Source organism: Triticum dicoccoides, chromosome 3B, assembly GCF_002162155.2.
Source record: "Triticum dicoccoides isolate Atlit2015 ecotype Zavitan chromosome 3B, WEW_v2.0, whole genome shotgun sequence".
Taxonomy (NCBI): domain Eukaryota; kingdom Viridiplantae; phylum Streptophyta; class Magnoliopsida; order Poales; family Poaceae; genus Triticum; species Triticum dicoccoides.
In genome coordinates this window covers 12,092,609-12,098,263 of record NC_041385.1, presented here as the reverse complement: position 1 = coordinate 12,098,263, position 5,655 = coordinate 12,092,609, and the positions used below count along the sequence as shown (strand labels likewise).

At 42.3% G+C, this 5,655-nt stretch overlaps 1 non-coding gene across 1 annotated transcript; it reads right to left on the bottom strand.

Annotated features, from left to right (window-relative positions):
• Positions 1 to 3,462: 3,462 nt before the first annotated feature.
• Positions 3,463 to 3,533, bottom strand: TRNAG-GCC. Its single transcript has one exon. It is a non-coding gene; the product is annotated as a tRNA-Gly (tRNA).
• Positions 3,534 to 5,655: the final 2,122 nt, after the last annotated feature.

The following is a 5,655-nucleotide window of genomic DNA, read 5'->3' as shown; positions in this document are numbered from 1 at the left end:
AAATGTTCTTCTATTTTGGGAAATATTTACCAATTTGAAAAAATTTCACCTATTTAGAAAAAAGATCATCGATTTGGAAAAAAGTTCATCAAATTTTTAAAAAAGTTCATCGATTTGAGGATTCTTTTCAAACTTGAATAAAGCTCATCAAAAAAGAAGAAAGAGGAAAGAAGAAAAGATGCGACTAAAAGCGTTGCGTTATTTGGTTGCGTGCTTACTGCAACGTGCATTGACTCTGGGGGTGCGAGTTCGATTAACTCAGAGAGCATTTTTTGAATTAAACACAGAAAAGCTTAGCTAGCTTGGTCGGTCCAGCGCGGGGGCGCTTTAGGCGCCCATTTGTAAAATACATAGTAACGGGCGCCTGGAATGCCTATGCGGTGAAAAGGAGTGTCGCTCCTAGTCAGCGCCTTAGGAGTGGGCTATTTAACCAACGCTCTTGCGACCTGCATGTGTGGGCTGGCCCAACAATTTCAACTAGATTGCTTGCTGGGTATTCTCGTTCGTTCCCTAACTAATTGAATCGTCTGCCGTTGAATGCTAATGGAAATAAAAAAGCAAGTTGAGCCACTAGCAGTTAACTTTAGAAAAAAAAAGTTCACGGGTTGTAAAAAAGTTCACAAAATTAAAAAAAACACATTTGAAAGAAAAGTTTGGGGATTTGAAACGTTCCCGGATTTGACGAAAGTGCGCTATTTGGTAAACGTTTATGGATTTGATTTTTTTTACAGATTCCAAAGAAACCTAGTGTTTGAAAGAAGTTCATATTTTTTAAAAAAATGAAGAATTAGGTGAATCTTCATGAATTAAGAAAAGATAAACAGGACAAAGGAAAATGAAAGTAAAAAAACGCTAAATAAAACCACTTCTGAAATAAACCACAGGAAAACCGCAGAACCTTCTAAATGGTTGCCAGAACAGGTGCGAAAAAAAATGCCACATGGGTCAGCACACTGTGGAAACGTTCGGGTGGTGTGCGCGCTGTATTGAGTAAAGCTTAAAGGAGCGCTAGGTTGCTGTTCCTTGAACTTATTTGCTGGATGAATACGGGTTACGAAAGGCCCAAATCTCCGGCCCGAGTTTTCTCTGGAGTAAACTGTCAAAAAAAAACATGTTTTTCTTTATACTACCAGGCTATCAATCACCGGTGCCTGGAGAAGGACCTGAACTATCATCTGCACTAAACAAAACGTTAGAATCCCTAGAGTCTCCGGACGACGACGCGAGCGGAGCCGATAAGCTTCATTTCGGCGGACAAGATATGTTAACCTTACCTAGCTAGGTAGATAGCTTAGATAGATATTAGATAGACAACGAGGGGGAGAGAGAGACAGAGGGTGACGTCCGTGTATTACGATTATTTAACATCAATAAATCCCGCGGTCTAAAACCACTTGCAAGTAGGAGTAGATAAAGCAGCAGCAGCAGCATTACGGGCACGGCACGCTCCAACGGACGACGAATGCACGCGATGTCAAAGGGTCTCGCTCGTCATTCCGACAGCAACGTCGACCGACCCGTCCATGCCTCACACGACAAGCTAGTACGTACCTCGCTTCCACGTCCAGAAGACTTATATTATAGTACTACCACTAGTTTTGTTTGGAGCTACTGTGTCCCAATCCTTTTTTAACAGTAATAGTTATACTCAACCTCGGCGGAGAATGACGTTTTGGTGGACGAGCTTCATAGAGCCCTTTATTTTTGAAAAAAAATATCATAATTCAACCTTTCAGGTTTTAGAATAAAATGAAAATAATTATGCAACTTGAAATGCGACTTGTACAGAAAAAACAATTTTCTAGACTTTAAGGGTGAATAGTATCATGTGTTAAAAGACTTTAGATTTGTTTTTTTACACAACCCTTATTTCAACCTTTTTTTTCCAGAAAGCTTTTGAATCTACTCATCTTCAATCATTGCAGTACAACGAACACTACAAATAACAAAAGTTACATTAAGATCTCTAGACCACCAGGCGATGACTATAAGCACTAAAGCGAGTCGATGGCGCGTTGCCGTCATCGTCCTACCCTTGCCGGAGCCGGACATAATTTGTTGTAGTAGACAATCAGAAAGTCGTCGTGCTAAGGTCCCATAGGACCAACGCACCAGAACAGCACCCGCCGCTGATGAAGAGTGGCATAAATCGTAAGGATCCAATCTGAACACAGACGAACGTAGACGAATGATGACCATATCCGAGTAGATCCATCAAAGACAAATCCACAAAGTCACATCTCCACACGCCCTCAATTTAACTTATTATATTCTGAAATTTTACACACATGTATATTATGCCTTCATGTATATCCGTAATCTTTTTAAGAATTTTGCAAAAGAAAGCCTCTATGGAGCTCGGCCTTTAAAAGCAATTTTCAACCTCGGTGAAATTATTAACCATTGATGATTGATGTATTTTGTTGAGCTGATAATCTTAAACGTGATGGCAGCGACATGCTGAATTATTAACCATTGATGATTGATGTATTTTGTTGAGCTGATAATCTTAAACGTGATGGCAGCGACATGTTGTACTAGCAACAAAACGTGGCGAGTGGTATTTTTTTAAACTATAATGTCTTTTATAATCAATTCGGAAATTATATGACCTAATGCATGATTTTCAGAATTATGACCACGCAGGCCTCTATAAGGCCGTGGACCAGTTTTTCGGTCAAACTTAGGCCGAAGAGTGCTCTTCGTTCTTCTGTTGGCCGAAGAGATGTGGAGTTGGGCCGAAAAGCTCTTTTCGGCTTTCTCTAGGCCGAAGAGTATACTTCGGTCATCTTTAGGCCGAAGAGTCTTCTAGGGCCCAACTCTTCGCATAAACGCCAGGCTGAAGTTGCATGGCAGCTTTCTTCGACTTATTTTAGGCGGAAGTGTCTTGCTTTTTTAAATTTGAGTTATGAATCCTGTACAACATTTTTCATCTTAGACATTGAAAAAGTATACTTTCTCGCAACCCTTTTTCGTCATATGTTCCCGTCAACCCTTTTTCGCCGTTCTTTCTCGCCAACCCTTTTCATTCATATGTTCCCGCCAACCCTTTTTTGCCGTTCTTTCCCGCCAACCCTTTTCCGTCGTTCTTTCCCGCCAACCCTTTCCCTTCATATGTTCCCGCCAACCCTTTCCCGCCATCTTCCCTTCTCAACCATAACCCCCCCCTCCACACTAAGGTGGGTAAACAGTCTAGTGTAGTCTCGTCAAGATGTACGGTTATCATTTTCAAACAGTTTGCCCATTGTTTGTCTCAGTTAATACCCAATTTTTGGAGCTCTCTTGGCGAGTTCTATTTCTGCCTCCGGAGCGCCCTCTTTTTTTGAGTGGGATGCAAAGGAAGGGTAAGATAGTAAGGGATACGGCACTAGACTAACACCTAATTAATACTTAATTTAATATAAGTAGTTAAACAGTTAACTAGACTAAACTTTTTATCATAGTATTTTGAGAAATTAAGCGGGCGAGCGGCGGGAATCGAACCCGTATCTTCTCCTTGGCAAGGAGATATTTTACCATTGAACTACGCTCGCTACGGTATAGACAATAGAATAGTTTCATGGGACGAACTCCTCAGTAGTGACATCGCACTCAATGAGTTGGATCATGCATTAACTAGGTGCGGGTGACCTGTAAGGACCTATGAGGAGATACAAAAGAACTTCTTAGGTTGCATGAAAGGTGTAAGAAGCAACAACATAATAGTGAAATTTTCCTAAACACTGTTGCAGAGCTTACTTAGTTAAGGACTGCCAACAAGCGAAGACGAAGACGATATCTACATGCCGAGCACCATGGCCAACAGTACCCATCGTCGAAGGGCAAGAGTGTTGCATCGACGGAGGATAACGATGATGACTTCATGTAGTTTTGTAAGTTGTATTTTTTAAGTTCAGCCCTACCGTTTAATTTAGATGTACTTGTATCTTAATTATCTATTGCAGTCTCTTTCAAAATGTAACTGGAATAACAATGTGAATTAATAGTAATATGTCTTTCACATACATAGGTAGATATATGTCTCCTGATTAGGTAGAACCAAGTGCCATAGTAACACATACATGAAACATGTCTTATACATAGATAATGACTAATACATGAGAAAAGTCTGAAACTAACATGGATGGACATATGTGTCATACATAGATAACCATATCACTGTTGGGGACGACAACGAATCTGGGTCCTCCTCGGACGAGGACCGAAAGGTGATAAGCGCTGAGGCGGTGGGTGAGACTCACGATCACCACGACCATAGATAACCTCGTCTGTCACAATTTGTGTCTCCTGCGTCGGTGATGGTGGTGAAGTCAGGTTTGGATGTTTCACCAAAAGGTTTTTCCTCGCACAATTATGCGAGATGACATTGGTGACAACCCAATGAATGCTATACTTTGGCACGTGCTCGTGCACCTTTCCAGGACAACTTGTATCAACACATTTCACGATATAGTTTGTTGGACTTGATATGTGTGTCCGGAAAATCCTCTGCGTAGACATAGCCTACTTTATCACGGCATACTTCAATTTTTTCTTTGTATTATACATAACCCCTATCTGGACTTGGTTCAGATTGTACTGCCATGGAGTCTCATGGCCGTCGTTGACCGTAAGGCCGGTCGATATGGCCTGATCCCATGCAGAAGGAATCGGTACCTCCACTTCATCCTTGGAATTTCCAGAATCCAAATCCTCCGTCAATCCATCATTGTCCTCCTCCTTCATCACCCTCTGCATTTCCTCCCCTTCCTCGTACCCATCAGCAAAACCAGAACCAGCTAATACTGTCGACTGACTACTTTGCCGGGTATCATGACCACACAACACGTAATCTGACTATATTTCGGGTTGGCTAGCATCCACATCCAGTGGATGTGACCCGAATAAACAAATCTCATTAGCCACTTGACTGTCTTGGCCGGTTTCATACCCACCATGGAGTTGTACGGTATTCTCCTCGTTCGCCACAGGTTGCACTAGGGCATACGGGTGGATTCTTCGGTCTCTGCAACGCCTTAACAGGGTCAACCACTCTTGGCTCCTATCTATCAGCATCAACTCCCACTTGACATTTTTACAGGATTTAGTCCACAATGCATGAATACTAGCGGAACATAATTTAGGATCCAGCCCAAAACTAGTAGTCAACCAGTACTTCAATTGTTTAATGTCTAGTCTGTCCAGATGTGGAAGTGTCATGACGCAATTTTTATACTCGCTAAGATTAACCCCCAACTTATTATATCGAACATTGCCAGGGCCATAGTAAACATTCAAATTTACTGATTCAGACATTTCCATCTTCTTATTAATCAGAACGAACAAAATTATTATCCGCTATACTAGCTGACCGCTAAAATGCCACCACAGACAAATTAACATTCGAAGTACGCAATATGACTTATCTACACTAGCTAAACCGTACAACTTAGAGAAAATTTGTGACGACATGGTTATACCTTCGTCACGTGCGTCCCCTGCTTCTTGCTCCTCTCTTCAACTCAGCGGCACCGGCCACCTCACGAAGTACTTGCACCACCGGACAACAACACCGCCGCCCCCTCGGCTCCCGGAGGTTGGACTCCGGCTACCCCCCAACCCGCACCTCCTCCTCACCACCACCTCCTCCAGAGCCGAAGCACCTCCACCCCACCA